At 42.3% G+C, this 24,167-nt stretch overlaps 1 long non-coding RNA gene across 1 annotated transcript; it reads left to right on the forward strand.

The window, feature by feature from the left end:
- The first annotated feature begins 20,999 nt into the window (after positions 1 to 20,999).
- Positions 21,000 to 23,797, forward strand: LOC128805258 (uncharacterized). The gene is made up of 2 exons (XR_008436341.1): positions 21,000 to 21,757; positions 23,095 to 23,797. It is a non-coding gene; the product is annotated as an uncharacterized LOC128805258 (long non-coding RNA).
- The last annotated feature ends 370 nt before the right edge of the window (positions 23,798 to 24,167 follow it).

Consider the following 24,167-nt stretch of genomic DNA (forward strand, 5'->3'; position numbering starts at 1 on the left):
GCCACATCCACACCTTTTTTGAACACTCACAGGGATGGGAACTCAAGCATTTTCCTGGGCAGGCTGTTCCAATGCCTGATAAGCATTTCAGTGAGGGAACTTTTCATATTACCTAATCTAAAACTCCCCTGGTGCAATTTGAAGCCATTTCCTTTTGTCCTGTCACTTTTACCTGGGAGAAGAGACTGACTCTCACCTGGATACAACCTCCTTTCATGTAGTTGTAGAGCATGATAAGGTCTCTCCTGAACCACTTTTTCTCCAGGCTAAACAATCCCAATGTGAAACAAATGGCTTAATGACTACTTCTATTATACTGGAATTCCTTGTAATATAATGCAGGAAGGGATTGCTGCGCAGGCTTACACATTCATTTTATTTGGGGAAGGGAGATACTTCAGATGAATAGAAGATGATCAGAATATTATCTATGTTTCTGGATTTCTCAGGGATATAACCACTCAATTCACAGATAACATGATACAGAGAAGAAAAAAGCAACTTTTTGCAGTATAGAGAGTACATAGATTTATCTTTTGATATTTTAGTGTTCTGCCTGGTAAGTCTTTGGCATAATCTGAAGTGCTAGGCCGCTTAACGCGTTTGGATGTACTGTGTTAGATTGAAACACCTAACACTGAGCTACTGGCCTGATAGCCATTTTGCCAGCTGTTTTTCATCCTGATGTCTCTGCATTTGCTGCAGACTGTCTAATCTTTACCACCCCATTTCTCAAAGGTGCCTGAAGTCAGTTAAACCACTCTTACCTGGCAGCTATGGCCTTTATACTGCCAGTGATAGGCACAGGAGAAAGGGCATCTCAGTGACTAGGATAAACACACAAAAATAGGCCCCCATCATGAGACCAAAGCTCTTGGGTTATGCTGAGGTGTCTTTCCCATCTAAGACTGGGGTACTGGATGCTCAGCTCCTCTTCTGAACAGGCACAGCAGGGACTTTTGAGCAGCTATGTTAAGAGGATAGTCAACCTACCAAACAAAAATTATAAATTTCCCCTGCTCATCTCTAGTTGTGTTTAGGAGGCCATGAGTAAACAGGGATATCTGGTAGAACCAAGATCTGGCAGTCCATGTGTCCAGGCTGACGCTTTGTTTGAGAGTCTTGCTGAGACTTTGGCAGCAGGAAGGCTTCTGCAGTATGGGACCTGGGACACAGACTCACCACAGATATCCCCAGTACCTGGAGATTTTACTGACAGAGGTGATGAAGGACTTCTGAGGCTGAAGGATTTGAGAGGATTCATGGAGACTTCCCTAGTGTTTAGATGTTGAATATGTGTTTTGGGTATAAATCCCAAAAAAATCACGCTGAGCATAATTTTGTACATGTAAGTTCATCATGGTGACATAATGTATGGTTTGTTCAGGTGAGAGCCACAGGGGAGCAGTGGCTACATAATTTTATCCTGCACACTTGAGTAGGAGATTATAGTGTAATACGTATATCACCAAAGGAGAAAACCACAACAAAAAAAAGTTATAATTTCAGACTATATTAAACTGCAAAGCCCCCTTAAAATCTGGAGTTAAAAGTACATTGGAGTGCTTCAATTCTCAGGTCCCATATCTAACACACAGAGCAGCAAACGTGTCTCTTATGGGAGCAGACTCAATGGACTAAACTGAACTTGTTCAGTCATTCCTGTGCTGATCCTTTGTCCCACATTAGTGATACTCTTAGCATCAACCCTGCTTGGTTCAGAAGGGTTGTTCTACCTGAATAGTAAGAAAGATGAGGGGTTTAATTGAGTTTCATTTAATTCATTTAATTGCTGCTTCATTAACTCCCCTTTCCTTGACCATCTGTGGTTATTTTGGAGAAGACTGCCTCTGGCTGTCAGGTGGGTTATTCATCTAGCTGTTCAATGCAGTAGGACACACATATGTACCTCACAGCCCAGTCCTGCACCTACACAGATGTTATCACTTCCCAAGCTGTGGTCAAGCCAGCTCAATGAGTCTGCCCAGGTTCCAGCAGCTGCCTGCTGCTGATGTCTGGTCAGATACATGGCTGTCTACCCACTGCCTCTGAGGCAGCCCAGCACCCTTGCCAAGGGCTCTTGCAGCACTTTTCAACCAAACCAACAGCTGCTGTAGGAAACCTGGTCAGCCCCATGTGATTACATCTCCATTTGTCAAGATGAATGTCAATTGGAAAAAAGCTTATATATATATATATATATATATATATATATATATATATATATATACTAAAAAAAACCCCTATTGTACCATCCATCAAATCATCAAAGACAAAATAAGAGCAGGTAATTTTGCTTGGGAGTTTTATGATGATTTCTTTTTGTACTAATCTTAATTTTCAAAAAAATTCCCTCTGTCTAATACTGAAAGACAGTCTACAGCATGCTATCCAGACTGCCCCCCTCCTCCAGCCTCACTAAAGTGAATGTTATGAGTGCAAACTCCCCTCCCTCCCTCCCACCACCCCTCATCTCTGACAGCAATAATGCTTCTTGTTACTAGTTTGGCTGGTTTTTTCCCCACAATTTTTTTTTTTTGGTTTTTTTTTTTTTTTTTTTTTTTTTTTGTTTAAGGTCTAGTACACATACATGGTGTTGGGCAGGAATTCAGATTTCCCCTGGTGAATTACCGGGGAAGGGGGATCTTAGGTTTTGTTCTCTGTTTGTGGCTCAACGTCAAGGGGGGATTCATATGAGCTCATAGAAATGCACATCATGAGTTAGTCCAGTTCCCAGCCAGTACTGTTTTTTAAAAGAGCCACTACTGGGTGTCATGACAAGACAAGAAGGAGTCAAAATCCCCTTCTCATTTACAATGTAAAGCAAAGCCAGTGAGCTGGGGATCTGCTAAGAGGAGCACAACTCCATGTGGTGCTTTGTGCTTTGAAAACAATGCTTTTCCTACTGACCTTTGTCAGATATGCTGCTGAGCACCGTGGGGCAGAATTTGGTCACGGCATGAAGTATGGTGTAGCATGAGATTTTCTGCTCAGAGATCCCACGTGCTAACATTATTTTTTGTGGGACTCATTTAATTTCCTGTTGCCTGACACTGGTGACAGAAGAGTGTAAACTGCAGTGATGCTGGATAAACGTCTTGCTGCAAACTCCAGTAACATTTGTATTTAAAGCTGTAATAATTCTATTTGTTCCAGGTGTTCTGTTGGGGATTTGTCCAGCTATTATAAGAAAATAGTCTGTTACTCCTTTTATATGTTCTGGAGTGAAAATATGCACTCCCACTTACTCACACCTTCATGATGGGGAGGAGAATCAGAAAAAAAATTTAAATTCATAGGTTGAGATAAGAACAGTTTAATAACTGAAACAAAGTAAAATACTACTAACAAAACCAACAAAATAAAATAATAATTATTATTATAATTATAATTATAAAGAGAGAGAGGAATAAAACTTGAGAAAAATAAGTGATGCACAATACAACTGCTCACCACTGACCAATGTTCAACCAGTCCCTGAGGAATGAGATATTCTGTAGAATAAATAAGATGGAAATTTGGTCAGATAATGTTTAAAAAATAGTCTCTTGCTTCCTTTTTGGAGGGAAAAGATGCACCTTAAATTTCTGCTGTTGGTACCCTCATGCCACAAAGGCATGCCTACCTGAGCAAGTCTCGTTGCTAAAAGTCATTGCATTTAAATGGATGCATGTCTTGATGGATTGCTATAGTTTAATGGGAACTAGGTGTTTTAGCCTTTGCTGTGGTCCTGAATGCACAGCTACTTAAAGGCAACAAAAGTAGCCAAACTGATATTTCAGCATGATAGATTACAGCTTATTTATCCTGTAACTTATTACCTGCAACGGGGACAAAGTTCATTTTTTTGGTTGGAAGAGATGACATTATTATTCATTTACATATTAGTAAAGTGCAGCGTAAAAGAAAAGGATGATATTGCATAGCTTTTTCACAATCACGGGTATGTCTAGACCGGCCTACATTTGCCTAAAAGAAAAGTCATCATTTCCAGAGACTTTTTTTAGGAAAAGGGAAGTTTGGGCAGTTGTGATAGAACAATAAATGATAACCCCTGGCAGAGCCCTTCTCTTTGAAGGCTGGTGCCAGGTCAGGTGAAAGGAAAGCCTGCGGTGCTTGCTGGCACTCTTGTGCATTTGAGTCATATCAGAAATGTGCACCATTAAAGTTCAAAATGCATTACTCACACTAAACATGTAACTCAACCCCATCAGGCCCGGCCAAACCTAAGTTTATATGAATGTCAAATTTAACATATTCATCACCAGAATTTCTTCCTCTTGCTTTTTCTTTTGTGCACTCAGCAGAGAGGACTTATCAAAGCAGAATTTCTTGTCACCAGGCTTTCATGATTTAATTAACCAACTTTCAGTTCAGATAGTTTGATGTTGCATCAGACTTTTATCTTTGCTCATCTCCTCTGCAAAGGGGCTGCACCAGCTTTCTACTCTGAGCACCATGATACATTGAGTCCTCCTCAATTTGGTAAGATTTTTTCTGAGGATTGGTTTGTTTGTGCCCCTGCACACTGTAAGTTGACTTCCATCCACAATGTTGAGTTATCTCACTGCCACATGTCTGTCCTCTGATACAAGCTCACTCTCCCCTCCCAGAAGAGAAACTTGCCATCCATTGGCTGGGATCAGGAACAGTATGATCTTTAACACGCAGAGCTTTGTTATATTTTCCACATCTGCATGTGCTAAATAGATGACACAGCATTTCCAGTTTTAGTCAACTTCCCAAGGTACCTGTGATTGCATTTCACAGTGCAATGAGGTATCTGCTTCACTGTTTTCCTGCTATCATGCTGGTATAGGTGCATCTTCATTTGATAGCACTGTTGAGCCAGCTCCTAGGGCATCGCGTTCTTCTATTTCCTGAGGCTTTGGAGAAGGTGAGGGTCACAAATGCAGCTTCCTGAAAATTTCTAGCCCCTAAGGTTCCTCCTTTATGCTTGCCTTCTTTGTCTTGAAGATGGATTTATCTGTAGAAATGCAGAAGTCCGGCCATGCTTTGCAAAATGCTGACCTTCCCAATTTCACAGTATTTATCTATTTATCCTTTTTGAGTTAACAACACTTCCTATTTGCACATAACTTCAAATCAAGCTCTCAACGAAGTCCAGCAGCAAACACAGCAGGTATGGGTAGGTTGTATCTCTTTTCTTCTTGTCAACAATGAAATCTCAATCTGCAATAATAACATCTGTATTATAGCTGCCAGAGGTGTGTTTGAGCTTAATCTTTTATCAATATGCTTTTTCTATTGCAATTCAGGGTGTAACTAAATATTTTCAGTTCCAGAGAAAGTCTAGATCACATTGTGATTTATTTTTCCCCAGCCAAAAAGCCATAAACTATTTAAAAATACTTGCTAATGCATAAAAGATTGGCTATATCTCTATTTTAATACTGCAATGATGAAAATATCAGCAGATAATGCAGAAAAGCCTGCAATAAATTGAAAATAAGCACAGGACATCAGAGACATCATAAAAATGAGAAAATGATAAGTTTATAGGCATGTGGAGCCCGTAAATGTTTAAAATCTCTTTGTTTTGAGCTGATTGAAGCAGAGGCAAGTACACACAAGAAAAAGTACAAATGAGTGCTTTATTCCAAAACTGAATTAGAACACTAAAGATAACATCAAGGACTGTGTGGAAATCCCCTGGATATGTTTTGTAATGTTTTTCCAGTGAATCTCTGTATATCAAGGGTAAGTGGATGACCACAGCTGGGGTAAGTTGTGTTTTGGTATTCCACTTTTGCGGTGCAGACACGCAGGGCGGAATTCATCTCTGTTGTCTTAACCCTCTTTGACTACCAGGAGTGTTCAGGTGATTGATGAACTGAATCCCACAACCCATTTCTAAGGAGATGTTTCCTCTTCGAGAAAGTTAGAAAATGAAGGCAATACACATTCCTGACTAATCAGTTAGATGGCAAATGACAGAGCCACTCCAAATGTATGACAGTGAGTGGTTCCTGAAATCAATGGGTGTTAGGCATTTAAATGTCTTGTGTTTCTGGGTAGTTAACTTCTCACTTCTTTCATTATATTTGTTCCAAATAAAATTGGAGAAATAGCACTTAGCTCTCCTCAGTAGTTAAGAGATTAAATTAACTGATGATTAAAACATTCATTGGCATTCTGAGGTGAAAGGTATGATATGTAAGTAACAATAATTATTTCTATCTGCATCGAGAATGTACTCACTGCACACTAGCAATACCATAACTTTGGGATCAACTGAGTCTTACTTTTTTGAGACATTTCATTTTTCTGAAGTCACTTTGTCTTGTTTTCTTTCAGGTACTCCATGGGATATAGAGGAATCAAAATGAAACTTGCCCAAATGGAGCATGTGAAACCACACACGTCTCAGGACTGGACAACACCTAAATATTAATGAATTACCAATCATTACCATTGCTTCATTACCATTTCCTTGGTTATTTTAACAGTGTTCTAGAAATTTATTTCAATTCTAAAAAAAATTCCTATTTCAAGGCCAACATGTTCTCATTTGTGTAGAAAATCAGACCAAATGGATATGTATCAGGACAGAGCTGTTTGGAATAAGTGTTCATGGCAAGGCAGTCGCCAAAACAAATATATCCTTGACATGCATTAATTTTCTTCTGTAGACAATGGAATTACATCAAACACCTAGCTGGCTCCATTATCAGTTTCTTTTCTGACAAAACAAAAATCTGAATTTTTTTCAAACAACAAGGAAAAGTACTGAGTCACAATTTTCTGTACATCACTTGCAGCTGGCTGCAGATCAGTGTTCAGCTTCTTTGAATCATAATACAGTTGAGATGTACCAGGGAATTTGTATCCGGCTTACACGGTGATTAATGTTATAAACTGGGGCAAATAAAGGACCCACTTGTTTACTCTGAGGTTTTCAAGGTTATCAAGGGAGATGAGAATAAACCACTGTGGCATGAACAAGGAAGTGAAGTGAGAAGTTAATCTAGCTGGCTTTCATCTGTTACTATATTGACTTACTGACATAATCAAGGGATAAACACCCTCTTTGTAGTGGAAAAATATTCATAATAAAATTGTGATTTTAGTGAGACCTGAGAAGAACCAATAAAAAGTTTTAGAATTACTAAATCTAAGCATGGAAAAAAAATCTCAGCAATGAGAAATACGGGGGCAAGAAACATCTTTTCTGTTAGCTTACCAGGACATCCCTAAAGAGTTTTACCCCTGTAAAACTCTGAGCTCATATTGTGCTATTTGTTCACTGTGCCCCCAAATCTCTTTGTTGCTCTCAGGATGTAATACCCCACTTTGTACTTTCCTGTATTAAAGTGCATTTGTTTCAATGGGTCTAGTTTGCTAATCCAGCCATTTTACACTGACTCCTCTTCCTCATCCATACTTAGTTTTCCCAGTTTCTTGGGATCTTTGGTTTTTACCAAAAAATATTAAGTAATGACTTAATATTTTCTTCTTGGACAGAGATGAAATGAAAATGTAGAATGAGATTAAATCTGGCACTGATCTCTGCAGAAAATAACTAGAGAAGTCATGTGGTAAAGATTTCTTATGGCCAATGTATTAGTAATTGTGCCAGGGTATCAGTTCTTAGTTTAATGGGCATGGGGTTTTTTGCTAGCAAGAGTTGCTAGATTTTCCTGTCCAAACATTCTACATTACCAATACAAATACCTCACAGAAGTCTATGTATTTCCTTTTATCAACCAGGCTAGAACTTTACATCAGCAAAGCACTGAATCAGGTTTATTAAAGAAATTTTTTTTCTAATAATTAACATAGAATGACACTGGCTGTTTTCCTTCTTCTTCAAGCAACTCTTGTAGGACTTGTGGGTGTAAGTTGCGTTAAAAAAGAAGTGATGTCATTTACTTGTACCACATATGAACAATAATTTCCATTACATTATTATTTAAGGGAAATATTATATACAGAACCAAGATGTTTGCTGAACATTTTCTCTCTCTAGTCTTAGAATTTTATTATCTCCAAAGGATAATGACTGCTATTAATTGGATTATAAAAATCCTTCATAAATTTTAGATTTCCCTCCATGTGGGCACAATTCAGATTTGGGAAGATATACAAAATGTTCCTAATGTATTCCTTCTACTAATGTTCATGTTCTGATAAAGCAGAATTCCTTTGAAAAGGTCTAATCATTTTAGCTCAGTTCTGAGCTGCAAGGCATTTTGACTTCAGACAAAAATTTACCTAGGGAGATCACCTACTGTATAAAGGCTTTCCAGTGTCATTAATGTTTAGCACTCCCAGTGTATCTATCTAATCCACAAGAAAAATAAGCAAAGTCAAACCCTTGAAAGTTTCATACTAGGTAAAACTTTTTACCTACCTCTGTGGAAAAGGTGTAAACCACCCTATCTCCTGGCATCTGAAGTTAAGACTTCAGGGAGTTTCAATCCCTCTATGTGGGAGAGATATATTCATGCTGTAAACAAGTCAGATGTCAAAAGAACAAATGGGTGACACACAGGGTGCTGGGTTAGGGTTCAAGTTTTGGCATTATGTGGCAGTGCAAGAAGTTCCCTACTCCTACATGTCTGCACCATCCACGCAACTCTTCTGCTGAGCTGCTCCAGCACAGCCAAGGGAAGGACTTTTTGGTGCCTCAGTCTGGAAAATGTGATGTTCTTGATTTTTAATTCTACACAACTGCTGTGTTGTACTAGGGCTAAATGAACTGCAAACACAATAGGAGCAAATAGCGTGATGTTGGTTTCCTCCATCAGGTCACTGAAAATTTTCAAGAAGACAGCATTAATTAAAAAAAAAATTAAAATATTTGTATTAAGATTTAATAGAAACACAAGTGAAAGAACCTAAAGTATATTTGCTATCAGTAGCAAAAGTGCCATTTAAGTGAGAATTAAATAGTTCTTGGATTAGTTTATATGCAGGAGTAAAAAAAAAGCTTAAGAAGAAATGAAACATTTTTCTTTTTCTAATTAAAAGAAATAAAAAATAACAAATTTTCAGTAGACCAGCTAGCATCAGCCTCTGTGCTATGGGGTGCTCTGTGGTGACTAGAATTCAGCGTGACCACACCTACACTTGTCTATGTTTGCTGAATCCTGAGGCAGGTTGCTAGGTTCCCCCTGTCCAGCACCAAGCCTCTTTGCAAGCTCAGCCCAGATTTGGGCTGTGTTCAAATGTCATGAGTGCTATCAGCAGTCCCTCTGGCAGGATCCCAGGCGTGGTGCTGCCACAGAGCAGGTGAGATATGTGGCAGCTCACCTGGACAGAGCATAGGATAGCCTATCCCCAGAGGAGAAATTAAAAAACCCTTATTCTACAGGGGGTATTTCTTTCTCTGGGAAAGAAACACCCTGGCCCCGCTCAGTGGTGAGCTGGTGTTGGAGCTTATTTTGTACATAATCCAAGGGAACTCTGTTAAGGCTTGAACTCAAGAGAAACATCCTTTTGGAGTTCCCTGTCACTCTCAGTTCTGAGGACTTTAGGTTGCAGCTTGAAGAACTAAGGATACCTCAGGACCATTTTTCTGCATCAGATTCATGCCTGATAGGTCTGAAGAGGAATTTTCCCCTTTGCAGGCTCTGTCTGGAGAGAGTCTGAGTGGTGCTTTTACAAGGTGGTGTGCAAAGAGGGGGTTTCCCACTTGTGACCACAGGAGATTACCATACTGCCTGCATAAAGAGTTAGTTACAACAACAGCACCTGTTGACTCTCAGGGCAGACTGCTGGGCAGAATCTGCGTGAACCAGCCAGGGGTTCACACCAGTGTCCAGGTGCTTGGGCAGTGTGATAGTGCTGGGAGGGGACAGCACACCTCTGTGCAGCTGGCACCTGGCCACCTCACCTTTGGCAGGACTTCCAATTTTTTCCTCATCTCCATGCACTTTGTATGCCAGCAAGCACCAGCACTGCCACTTTACTCTGAAGTCCCCGTGTTTGTAAGCTGAGGCATTTCCTGGCAGGGTACTCAGGCAAGTCAGGGCATCCATACCTGTCCAGCAATACCCTGAGTGATCCCTGAATGCAAAGGCCAGAGCACTCCCCTTGGGTTCAAAGCAGTATGGAAAACTGGGAAAGTCAGCTCATTGAATCCTATTTTCACCCCAAGCATAATGCAGCCTCCATCAGTTCCCCCCATACCACACAAAATAACAGCCCAGGGTCTTTAAGGTATATGGCAAAACCTCTTGAAATCTCTTTGTCACATCTCTTTGTCAATGTTTTGTCACATTTTCTGTGAATTTTGAAAGCATGTGTCTCAAGAAGTCCCCAAACAAGTGTGTTTCCAGCATGGGAGGAAGGAACACCTCAGCAATATTTCTCCTGCCCAACCCAGCCATTGACCCCAATCCAAAATGTGCAGTGAAGCATGAGTTAGATCTTAGTTTCTAACACTGACATCACCCCAGTCACCACAAATAGACAAACTTTATTGCCATTAAAGTCTAGTTCATCCATTCATCTCTCTTCTGAAAGATTCTCTAGAGAGCTGGAGGCATGAGTGTGGATGGACACATTTACACTGCACCAGTCACTTGGGGCAGATCAAGGTGCAGAGCTGTTCTTAGCCTTGCTCACAGCAAATGAACCTGGGTATCTGTGCCCTAAATAATTCTAGGCTTTGAAATTTCAAGGGAACTGTAATTACAAATTTAAGAGGCAACATTTTGCAGAAGTAATTTTTCCTGAAAACTTCTGTTCAGGGTGAAGAAAGAGAAAGCAGACAGTTTTGTTTCTTTGTTGTTTTTTGGAGTTTTTTCAGACTGCAGATTATCATTATAAAGTTATTTCTGTCAAAGCAACATAAGCTTTTTCCAATATCATTGTATATAATGTCAAAGCCTTAAGTCCTTACCTAGCACAATACAATATTACTGAGAGGCTGGATAAGAGGACAGGGTATATTTGCATTGTACCTTGCCTTCCTCCATAACTAACATAAGTTACTTAACCAAAAAAACTAGTAACAGGAAAATGAGGTCTTGCTTACAACACTTTATCTTGTCACCAGAACTAAGTTTATCACGTAAAGATAATAACTGCAATTACAAAGCCATCTTCTCACTGAACAACAGTGAGAAACAGGAAAAGATAAGTCACACCACATCCAGAAATTTCTCTTGCAGGTGATTTTTTTCCAGCCTTCAAACATTCACTTTAGTCCTCCTACTTCTAGCTTTCACAAAGACCATGTGAAACACTTCATTTAAAAATTTACCCTTAAATACTCACCCAGACTGTATGAGTCTGCCTTCATGCTTATCAGCATTGCAGTGCATGGGCTCCTCTCAGCAGATCTCCCCCTGTCCCACCTCCTCTGCCCCTCCAGGCATGAAGCAATTGGTGGGATGATGTTCCACCAGGCCACATCACAGCTCCCCTGCTACTTTGCTTGGACCCTCTCCAGAGGAATATTGCTACAAAAGTATATTTTATTTCATTTGTTCAATACCCACTTGAGTGTAATGGGGGATTGCTTCACCATATGTTCCCTGCTTTTCCCCTGGGTATTAATTACGCATATTCTCCCCACCTCTTCTCATTAAGACACAGGGGAAATTAGCCACTGGTGATGGCTTATCTGCACAGATTTCATGTGGTTTGTCATCACAAGACAGGGTTTAGTAGATCATGCAGCTTTTTGCTAGACTGAGTGGTTTATTCTGTCACTTTGCTTTTTTTGTCTAAAGTCTAGGATTTCCAAAGATGGATGTTTTAAAAACAAATTCTGCAAAATTTAGATGGAATCTTTCCTCCTTAAAACCTCTCTACTGAAAATCTAAATTGGAAGTATATAATGGTTCATGCAAGTTCTTCTTTTCCCCTGTGAAAATAGTTCTAGATCCTCAGACACTTTATCTAGGTACTTTTCTATGTACCTTAGGTGGAAACACTCATTACATAAGTCTCAGTTATTCTTTATTTCAGTTTATGATGAGTTGTTTTAGACACTCTCTTATCTCCAGCCACATCTCTCCAAGCAACATGAAAATATTGTCATATTTTTTCAAAATGTCACAGGTACTTTCGTACATTTCAAAAGTGATTGTGGCCAGAAGATGTCAGATGGGAAGCAGGCCTTTGACTGGAGCAGCACATCCTGCACACTCATCCAATGTCCTCAAACGATGCCTTCAGTTCCCACTGCTCCACTGTCTTCCAGGGGCTGGTGGACCTCCAGAGCTTTGCTGTGAGCATGGTTTCCTGTCTGCTCTGACATCTCCATGTCTCTGGGACGGTGCTTTCCAATGGCAGAGGCTGGGTGTGCTCAGAACGCTGAGCCAGCTCAGGCATCAGGGCAGTGCCCGTGGTTGGCACAGCTGCCATCGTGCAGTGAGAGCTGTCACACTGGCAACTAAAATAAGTTCCCTAGTGGGCAGATTCTCCTTCCTAGTTCCTCTTTTAATTTTTTTTTTTTTTTTTTTTTTTTTTTTTTTTTTTTTTTTTTTTTTTTTTTTTTTTTGCCTCCCCCTGCTTGTCACAGCCTTCTCCTGCCTGCTTGGCCAGCAGCTGGCCTGCCCACTTGTCGCATTTCACCCTCCCCTCCGCAAAGGAGCCCTTTGCGCCGTGACCAGCCCCAGCCAGCCCCGGCCCAGCCCGGCTTTCCAGCATCAGTCCTTGCCGGCGCGCCCCGCGCTCCACAGCTGCTCGGGGAGGCCCACAGCACTTCACAGTGGCTGCCTGCCTCTGCTACATCTCAGTGCTTCTCTCCCTCTTTAAGAAGGTGTGGTATCAAAAGGGAAGAAGCGTTTGCCTTTGTTCTAGGAGGTTATTTAAGGCTGCCTGTTGCATAATTAGGAAATGTTTCCACCAAGTGATTAGCAGCCTACCCAGCTGTATCTTTTTTTCACCATGCACTTGGGAGCACACCCGATCTTTTCCTTTGTGCTGAGCCACTTGCACTTTTCCCCTGCAGTTGTTTTCAGTGGAAAGGGCCGAAGGCATGCTCATCTTCTGGGAAGAGCCATGCAAAGGCCCCCGGAACGGCAGGCCCCAGATGAGCTGCATCCATTCCCTTGCCCCACACCGGACAGACAGAAGGGGCTCCATCTCAACTGGGTACGGCAGGGCTGACTCTCACACTGTTCCACTGCACTGTCTGTGTTTCAGAGAACGTGATGTGAGTGTAGCACTTCACCTTGTCCCTTGCTAGCCAGATCAACCAGCACTGCAGCTGCTCTGGCACAAGATGAGGTTTTATTTCTAATCATAACAAAAACAAGGAACTTTGCTACATAGTGGACAATGAAAGAAGAAATTTTCTAGACTTCCAAGAGAAACAGTCTAGTTGTCTGTAATCCTCTACAGACATTTTCTATACCTACCTTTTCTGAGGCATCCCCTCCCCAGTGCCACGCAGGTGCCCTCTCTCCCTCTTCACTCAGACTGTGCAGTGTGCTTGCACATGCCCCATGGAGCCAGCGGCCCACGCATGTCTTTCAAGAGCTGCTGTGCTCTGCTTACATGGTCAAGCCTAAAAGAACATGGCACAAGACCTTGGGAGAATTATTCCCTTAAGAACCACTTCCTGACATTTAACTGCCTTTTTCTGTTTGTTTGTTTTGTTGGTTAGTTTTTTTGGCTTGAGAAGTAACATAGCTACTATTTGTAAATGTTTCCTTCCTCTTCAATAACGTTCTCCATGTCTTTCCAGTGTCTGTTGAAAGCAGAGAAGAATACCACAGGCTTCAATAGCCATCATGCATTACAGAGTTCAATAAAATATTCACATACTACAGCAATGAGCAAGATACAGCAATGGGGGCTACAGCTTGATCTAGAGTTAGAGCTAGCTAGCTAGCTAGGGCTAGAGCTTCATGAGAAATTCTACCCAGAATCATCCCTCCCCAGAGGGATGATGTGAATCAGGTAAATAGCCCATACTTCCCTGAGCACTTAATTTATGGACTGCACTGTAGTCAGCTTGAAGGAGGCAGACAGTCAGTGACAGCTTTCCCTGTGAGCAGAGTCAATTTGAAGTCCTCAGGTTCAAATCCATCACTCTGAGGGCTGGGTTACCAGCACAGCAGAGGAAGGCACATTTACCTAAGCATCCTCATTCATTGATTAAAACAATAAAAGGAGAAGACCAGAGAGGAATCTCTTCTTAAATTTCATGCAAATTTCAGGAAGTGACCCAAAGGGCCACTAATACAGTTACTGTCCCAATGGACAAGCCAGATAAGATGTTGCTTGTCAATACACTTCAGTTCTTCCATAAAGAAGGCCCTAGAAAACCCCACAGCTACACTCTGCCTCTCTGCCTGCAGTTTTACAACTTGACATCTTTTTCCTTAGGAAGGTGTCAGCTTCACCACCTTACAGAAAACCATACAGAACTGACCTGGCTTTACTTGCAGCTTGAAGTCTGCCATCCTTAAAATCTAGTTTCAAGAAGCAAGCCAATGCCTGGGTTAAGACCACAAGCTTTCCAAAAAAGCTTCCTCTTCACTTCAAACCTTGATTGTTGGTGGAACAATCTGATACCAAAGATAGAAAATGCTTAAAACTACAAGTACAGAGCAGCAAGGGGTATTGTGTGTGGTTGAGTAAGGGGAAGTACTTGACCTCGTGGCACCCTTAGTTCCAGATGAGCAGTCCTGAGCCTTGTGAATCAGTATCTGACAGCTTGCTTTTTCGTCCGTGTTCATCCTTGAGGTTATGTGTCATATTTTTAATGAAATAATCATAACTTCATATAAACAGTTGCTATAGGTATTGATGACAGCTGTTAAAAGAATGCAGATCAAGCAATATGTACCCACAAGAAGCTGCTGCAGCCCCTTTAAGCCACAGAGAGAAAGAAGGAAAAGGTAAACAACACATTCATTTTACAGAGAGAGGAAATAAACATTGGAGTTCAGTTTCCAAGGAATATAGCATTTAGATGAATCCTTCCTAGAGGCCTGTCTATGAATAAGATGATTTTGTGAGTTTGGGAGAATGTGTGGCAGTTCTTAAATCTACCACAATTTTCCTATATAAGCTAGACAAGTCATTTAACCTTTGTTAAAAATTGTTGGTGTTTTTTAAGTAGCATTCCTAGCAACACTGCTCTGCATAACATTTTCATACACTAGATCAGGTGTTTGAGATATTCTATACAAATATATATTATATATGCACACCCCATCCCATCTTCTAGTGCTGGTGCAGCAAACAAAAATCACTCTCACCTCTTGAAGGTACAATGTTTCTATAAGAGAAGGAGATAGAATGAATCGGACTCATAGCTGACAAGCACTAAAGGGAGGCTCATAATCTCAGCTCACTTTCTATTTGGCATCACAATGGGCAGTTTCATCCAGGACTGACTATACAGAGGTGCAAGATTAGCACGACAGCCTGTTAAGAAATCCATCATTTACCCATTTTAGAAGGCTGCAACTTTGTGTTTTCTCCAAATTTGCATGAGTCTTGCTCCTGTTATTAGAAACAACAGACAGAACTTTGGACATTTACCGGCAATTGACAGAAATTGACAAAAAGTTAATAAATAAATCACCACTCAGCATAAGAAAAGTCTCTAGAGTATGCTTGTGTAACATTTTATTTGCATACTTTGAACTTGATTCTGATTTACATCAATGCATGACATTGACAAAGAAATGTTTGAAAGAGTTTTGCACAATTTTAATTAACTTCTGTAAATAAATTTGTAGTTGCCAGTTTACATTATATACTCTGGAAAAAGAGCCTTCTTTTTCTGAAAGACTAAGATGAAGATAAAACTTTGATTAAACTATTTCAGCCTCAGATAAATCTCATTGTAGACACATTCTGCTGACCTCAGTAGTTTTATTTTGAATATTGTAGCTAGTAATGTAGATTCAAATCTCACTGCTGGAGCAGAGAAAAGGTGTAGAAGAAACACTGTTGTCTTCATCAGGGAATTTGTGAAAAGATTTTGAAAACAATTGTCATGGTCAACAAGATACACCAGTCTGTGGGTCAGTTATTTCAGTAGCTATTGCCTGGCCTGCCTGCCATTCTCCATCAGTGTTTTCTTCTTAATCCTGGCAGTGCACATCAGAGTTCCCACCCAGGAACTCTGCCTTGCTGGGCAGAGAAGGTTTGTGGTCCACATTATTCTTCCAGAAAACCCTAGTGATTAACCCACAGCTGTACTGACTGCTTACATTTCACTGTTTCATGTCAAGAAATAGGAACCTAATTTAAAGATTTTATCAGACACAGATACAGAAGGAAAAAATTTTTATCACTGGGCATTCATCTTAATGCTTGGCAACTGGGATGCAGCATTGCTTCAGCTCAGACAGAACAAGCTTGAACTTTGGCTCCTTTCCTAAGATGAATCCACAATTTTCACATTTTACATGTACAAGTAATTGTTAAAGACTTTCCATTAAAAAAAAAAAATTACTCTTCTTTTTCTAATCTATGTAGAAATAAAACAGCTGTTTTACAAGGAAAAAGAAAAATCCTTAAAACAAGTAATTTAGTTGCTTGACCAAGAATGAGACAGGTCAAAGGATCATAGATGGAAAAATCTTGCCATACTGAAGTCAATGACAGATTTTCCTCTTGTCTGTCTGTGAGGCCAGGTTTCCGCATTCTGCTTTGTAAAATCAGCCTATCACAGTATCATCACAGTTCTAAAAAAGCAGGTAGTCAGGAAGAAAATGCATTAGAAAAGTAAACTGCATCCAAAGTGATTGAAAAAAAAACCAGATACAACACTTCAGAATTAAAAAGAAGCAATGTTATCAAAGCAGTATCTGCAATATCCAGTCAGTTCTGCCAAAATACTATTTAACAGAAAGTGAGAAACTTATTACATAATCAGATTATCTGCTTAAAATTCTCATTTAAAACAACACTGAAACTACAGATTTTTGTTAAAGTGAAATTTCTGTGTGAGTCTGAGCTACAGTAATTGCAGGCTTAGATTTCTTCTGCTGAATTTTTATCATTTATCTAGAGTTCTTTGGTGACAAGTTTAATATTCAGGTTTCAAAATTTTCAAAATCTTTTGTGAAAGAAATTCTTCAGCCCCTCTTAATGATTTTTAATTTGCCTTCTCTAAAATTTTTAACATAAGAATTTGATTTTTAAATTGTAATAGAACCAAGACAATTATTAATATGCAATGTTTCTTACTCTGAGTGTTATATTTCCCCTATGGAATGGATCAACATTTTCACACAGGGGAGAGTACCACTTCTACACAGCCTCTCAGAGGCACTGAAGAAATTCCAGATGTGCTCAGACTGCTCCCATGGCTGTAGAAATGTCGTGAGCCCTTCCCAGTGCACCCAAGGGCAGGCTCTTCACAGCTGATCATTGACAGAAGGTTCAACACCAAGTAGACACACTAGGTATTACTCTTCCATGATTTCAAAGGGAGTAGAGACTAAGGAGGAGGCAAAAATGAGGGAGAAGCAGCATGGGAGGGAACATGAGGGATGCACATTAGAGCACATGAATATTTCTGAAGGACTGCATCTTGTAGAGAGCACACATCAAAGCAGATTTTTCCTGACAGCAACTGCAGTTCATGGGCAAATCAGAGGAGCAGAGGAAGTGTGAGGAGGAAGGATTAGCAGAGAGAAACCACTCTGTACTGATCATATCCACCCCTATCCCACTCTACACCATTTGAAGTGGGTGGAAGAGTACAGATTGAGGGAGTTAAGTTGAGACTGGAGAAGTGGAGAGGAAGGGTGTTGTTTTAATATTTTTCTTTTTATTTTCACTATTTTAGTTGGCAATAAATTAAGTTGATTTTCCCTTAAGTAGTCTGTTTTGCCCATAACAGCAATTAGCAAGCACTGTCCCTGTCTTTATCCTGGCCCATGATCTTTCTCATCCTATTTTCTTCTCCCTGTGTCCTATAGGAGAAGGAGGGGAGGGAGGAGGGAGTGAGCAGCTGGGTGAGTATTTGGCTGTTAGCCAAGATTAACCCACCAAAGCCTTCTTTTGGCATCCAAGGACTTCTCCTTTGTGGGAAGGGGCAGAGATGTTGTACTTTTGCATTACCCTTCCTCTGCCACCCAGAAGTATGGCTGGCACAGCCACTGACAGACCAGTGCTCCATATCTGGCATTTCTAGCAGCATCTCAAACTGAGTCAGGGGTGTCTCCCCATAGTTCTGGCAGGAAATGTCATCCTTGGCCTCTGTTAGGATCAGGCTGAGTCCAGCACTAGGGGACAGCCCAGAACCTACATGCTCAAGCTCCACGCTGTCCAAGGGGTCCTGCTCAAGCTGGTTCTGTGAAGAACTTCTTCAGGGTGGGTTGTCCTGCCTCTTTGGCCTGTCCACATTAATTTTACTATGAAAAGACCAAGTGATTTTATGAAAATGGTACTGCATTTTTATTACAGCTTATAGCAGAATAAGAAGGCACGTGTGGCCTTTTGTTGCTGAATACAGACATCTAGTGGCTATGTCTTGCTTAGTTTTCAAAAGAGACCAGTGCTTACAGAAGATCAAGAGAATGAAAATTTCCTTCCTTGTACCTCACATAGAGTTACCCTGGAAGTCTTGGCCCTCTTAGGGACATAACCATCTCAACTTGTGGCTATTGCCAGAGTTTCTAAAAAAAAAAAAAAAAGCCATAGTAAGGCCCATCAATACCAAATGGGTAATGCCTGACAGAAATGGCAACAGTTCTATTGCTCCTTGTATTAATTCAGTATTTATGTGAATACATAGCTATAAAAACCCCATACACAAACACTTAGCATCTTGGTATACTTTTGATGCTTTTCTTTTGCATGTAATAAGTTCATTTCCTAAATAAAATACTTTGTTACTTATTTTTTAAAAAATCTTAGGCTATTTTAGCATTTCCACTTTGGTTAAGAGAAATGTTGACTTAAGAGTCTTAAAGAAATGCACAAAAACTGAAATAAAAAAGAACACAAGTATTTAACAGCTTTATTTTATATAAATTGCTTCATACATCCTAAGCAGGCTATGTGGGAACACTTACTATTTAGCTAACAGTCAAATAATGAAATAATGAAAAGGAGCTGTATAAGAAACTGCAGAAATGTGTGACAACAATCAAATCATGCCCATGCACCATGCAGAGGATTGCTGACGAGCCTACCCTCTCAGCCCCCTGAATCACCAGGCCAGTCCAGATATGCGGGGTCTTGAGGGAAGGCACGTCAGGAGATGGGCACAGATACAAAAGAGGCTCCAATTCCCGATGTGGTTCTCCAAGCTTGTTTAACTCATGAGATGGAGGGGGAAAGAGAGAGCGAACAGGAAGGGTCATGGCCTTATCTAGGCTCTGGACAGGGAGGGCTTTCTGGCTCTCCGCCAGCCCCAGGGGAGCAGGAAGGAAGGGACCCTGTTTATCTGATTCCAGTCACAGGGGTCCCCGAAAGGGAGGAAAGTATAGCCCGAGCACACGGTAACAGATAGCAGCTCGAGGAATGGGTGTATTTTAGCCAGACAAAAGGAACAGCAGTTGTGGTCACTTACGCCCAACCATAGGCCCCCCAGTGCTCCATTGCCTATGTGCTGGAGGACCTATTTAGGGACCCCACAAAGCTATAGCACTTCAGTGCAATGTGTGAAGGAGGCAGGACTCCCCACTCCATCTCTTAATGCTGTTTGCTTTAACCAGGGACATGCACTGCAGATGTAAAAGTGTCAAAAATAAAATTAAACAGAATAACCTGTAGCAGCTATGTGTGTATTCTCATGCCAGTGTAGTTTGCTCTACCTTGTGTGGCAATCTGTCTAGAGAAACCAACCAACATTTTAATATGGATGCATACTAATGAGCCAAATCCTTTTTTAGCAGATTATAGACACATCAGCAGGACAAAAGCCCTTTCAGCCACGTGTTATTAACATAAGAGAATATATGGATTTATACATATGGATTTATACATATGGATTATATGGTTTGAAAGTAGACATCTAGGGTTAGAGGAAGCATTCCAGTTCCCTGGTTTAACCTCCTGCATCACATCAGCCATGCTTCACTGTCAGCCTTTTATCAGACTGCGAATGAGTGTGAATAATATTCCTGCAATGGGAAATAAACAGTCACAAATTGTACTGAGCTGAGAACATCCTATAATCCTAAGAACACAGTACTGATACAGTGTGATCTTCACATCAAGATTTCCAGTGAGAAAGAAGGGTTCAGGGCCTTCCTGTTGAAAGTTCTTTTATTTTTGTGCTATTTAGTGTCACTGAGCTTTCAAGTATTATAGGGCTGGCTGGGCACTGACCCCACAGGTCTCTTGTGTGTGTCCTCAGCTCCTGAAAAAAGCTACAGCTCAAAGTAGTGACAGGGGTCATCTACAGCATCTTCCTCATCCCTTGGGAGAGGTCACCAATCCACATGTCTGTCCCCATCTGGGGAAGACCTAGCTTTAAGTCCAAGGTACTTCTGGGACCCCGTTCCAATTTTCCTATGAGTAGTATGTGGCAATCAGGCGGACAAGGCAGTTTCCAGGCTGTTGCCTGGCTGCTGCTAATCCCTTCTTGGAGGCAGCTGAGGGCAGTGAAGCCAGGACCGCCGCTCGGGAGCCCAGCGGCTGCCACCAAGGAGCGGCGCCACCCACCCGCACCGTCCCGCGGCCGTGGGAGCTGCTCCTGCCCCGGCCACGGGAGCCTCCCCGCCCGGCCCTTCGTGCCCTTAACACTGCACAGGGAAGCGAAGAGCTCTGCCCGCTCCCCTTCGGCCGTGGGAAACGCCCAGCCTCCGACCAGCTCTTCTACGGCCGATTGCCCAAAGCGGAAAAGCAGCAGCCAACCTTTGTTCCGCCTCTGCCGCGGTGCTGAGAGCGGCCCGGCTGGCGAGGCCCGGCCCTGCCCCGCCCCTCCCGGGACTGCCCCGCCCCTCCCGAGCCTGCCCCGCCCCTCCCGGGCCTGCCCCGCCCCTCCCGGGCCTGCCCCGCCCCTCCCGGGCCTGCCGGTGCCTCCCCGCGGCTGCTGTGCCGCCGGACACCGGCAGGGGGCGGGCGCGGGCAGCGGCGGAGGCGCGGGCGGGCAGGCCCGGTGGGAAGAGGCGGGGGAAGCGCAGCGAGCCGGCAGCGGCCGCCCGGGAATCGCTTCACTCAGCGCTGGCTGCCTGTAGGAAAACGCTGCTCCGTCCTCTGGCAGAGATAGGCAGGCACTGCCCCCTCTCTCTCTCTCCGTCTCCTTCTCCCTCTTCCTCTTTTCCGCTGCTCCTTCCCGGGGGCACTGAAGCATTTTCTCACAGGCCCTCCCCAGCCCAGCCCAGCCCAGCCCAGCCCTCCTTTCTGCATGGCAGCTTTCATGTGTCCGCCTGTAAAGGTTTGCCGATTCTCCTAGCACTGGCCAAAGGAAACATTACTTTGTAATCTAAAAATGAGCAGGTATGAAAGAGCAGCCATTCTAGAGGGACCTTACTTGGCTTGACGTGTGAACCTCATGACGTTCAACAAGGCCCTGCTTGTGGCTCAGGGCAGTCCTAAGCACAAGTACAGGCTGGGTGAAAAATGGGTTGAGGGCAGCCCTGAGGAGGACTTGGGGGTGTTGGTGAATGAAAAGCTTCACATGACCTGGCAATGTGCACTTGCAGCCCAGAAAGCCAAACATGTCCTGGACTGTGTCAAAAGCAGCAAGGCCAGGGAGAGGATTCTTCCCCTCTACTCCACCCCCCACCTGGAGTACTGCATCCAGCTCTGGAGCCCCCCACATAAGGCAGCCATGGACCTGTTGGAGTGAGTTCAGAGAAGGGCCACAAAGAAGATCAGAGAAATGGAGCCTCTCTTCTGTGAAGACACGGTAAGAGGGATGGGGTTGTTCAGCCAAGAGAAGAAAGAGAAGGCTCTGGGGAGACCTTATAGCATCGTTGCAGTACCTAAAGGGGACATACAATAGAGATAGGGACTTTTACAAGGGCATGGGGAATTGACAGAGGGGAGTGGCTTCAAACTGAAAGTAGGTTTAGGTAAGATCTAAGGAAGAAATTCCTTTGAGGGTGATGAGGCACTGGCACAATTTTCTCAGAGTTGTGGATGCCCCATTCCCAGAAGTGTCCAAGGCCAGGTTGGATGGGGCTTTGAGCAATCTGGTCTAGTGGAAAGTGCCCCTGCCCATGGCAGGGTGATTGGAACTGGATGATCTTTAATGTCCTTTCCAATCCAAACCATTCTATGATGTTACATTAAAAAAGGCACATCATTTTGCATGGCAAATCTCTCCATGGTATCACTCAGAATTGAGTAACTATTCCACAAAAGCTGAAAGTGGCACTTGCTGCAGTCTGTGACACCTTCAAAGAGCAGCTCACCATTTAAGTGCCTCACTGTGATAACTTGGAGTCACTGTGAGCTTGACACTATCACATAAGTTCACAACCCTTCAGTATGTTTATGCCTACAGTTTGCTCATAAATATTCTCTGCACTTTTGTATCAGAACTAATGTCAAGGACTCTGAGCTGGGAGCCTGCAGTAATTATTTCTCTAACAAACATAATAATCAGAATTAAGTCTGTCAAGGACACTGTCTCTTAAAGCAGACAAGGCCTTGCATGAGAAAAGTGATTCAAATTAATTTGGTGACTGACTGATTTAACCATATTTGGAAGATCACAGCTTTTCATGCAGTGTAAGCCCTTAGGGTCACCATCATATATTTCTTCAGGCAAAGGAAATAATCTGGGTTTTTTGTCAAATTCCAATCTGGGTTACTTTATCCAATGTACTGGAAGCTCCCCTGCAGGTTCAACCACCTTTGTTGCTTCTAATGCAACATATAGGTACTTTCCCACTTCTCCCACTGCTGTGGTATGCTGTAAATCAGCTCCTTTATTATAACCTGCAGTGTGAAGAGATGAGAAACAAATTCCTGTACAAATTGGTGACACTGGATTCCCTTTGAAAGAGAGCTGCTACAGTGGACACACTTATGTAAATCTTTTCCAAAGAGATGTGCAGGTACAAAATTAATCCCTACTGCCAAACCCAGGCCACCTTGTTCCTTTCCCGAGTCTGGCCTAACTCCAGAATTAGGGCAATTGAGTGTGACTGGCAGAAAAGCGAGATGAGGAAAGAGTATTTCAGTGTGGAGTTGCAACTCTGTACAAATCCCTTTGAACTTGTTCTTCCTCCTGCACAGGGGCGAGGCACCATGCTGTGAATATGGCTCCAACAAAGGGAGGCAGAAACTACTCTCAAATCACGGAGCCGCTTTATCTTTTCTCCAACCTGTGAACCTGCCGAACCAATTTCAGGAGACATCAGCTTCCGCCAAGGATATAATCATGGGTAACTGCCTCAGTGCAGAGTAGCTTAGGAGTTGGAGAGCTGTACATGTTTTCTGCTTTCTGTGCATGCAGCAAGGCAGGACGGGCAGATTGACAGGTGCTTTCTGTCTGAAACCACCCCAGTTTGGGTGGAGCAGGCTTCAATGGTTTCAGCTGGGGGATTCACTCTGTCACAAAGCCAGTGGAAGCAAATTAAGCTGCCTGGAGTTGCTACAAATAGATATTAATCTCTGCCTCGATTATGATTAACTCCTTAATGCCATGCTGCCTTACCAAACATTTTGTTAATCAGCCATAAACATGGGTCTCTAACAGCTCACTGCCCCTCCTGCAAGCACTCAAGCAGTGACTCTTCTTCCCAAGTCAATGGCTTTTGTTGCCATAGGGACTTGACAGAAGTAGTACCATCTCCTTGCCTCAGGACTAGCAGAGAGCTCCAGTCAGAAGCAGTAGCTAAAGAAGACACCTGCTTCAGGAGAAAGGATGTATCCAATAGAGATGGAGATCTCCATCACAGTTCTTAAAGTGCTTTTAGAATAAAGGCAGTGCCTGACAGTGTTTGCTCATGCTTCTTTTGTGGCTTTGAGAGGTCTGAAGCTGATTCTCCAAGCAACAGATAATCAAAATGGGGTTATGACATGGTTAAGATTTTCAGTAACTGGACAGGAGCCAGAATGTGTCTATACAGGCTGAAATTGTATCATTAGATGTGATTAATGTTCTTGCATTGGTTGGAAAGGAATCAATTAGGTAACTACTTTATCCCTAACTCAGGGAGCACAACATGTTAAGTGATTCTATTCTAATTTTGCAACCTGTTGGTATGGTATGCTTATTCCTGCAGTTTACTCATAAATATTCTCCTATCTCTCCTCAATATTGAGCAGAAAGATGGAGGTATTAAAAAGACTTAGGTAATAAATGG

This window comes from Vidua macroura, chromosome 3 (assembly GCF_024509145.1).
Source record: "Vidua macroura isolate BioBank_ID:100142 chromosome 3, ASM2450914v1, whole genome shotgun sequence".
In the NCBI taxonomy this organism is placed as follows: Eukaryota; Metazoa; Chordata; class Aves; order Passeriformes; family Viduidae; genus Vidua; species Vidua macroura.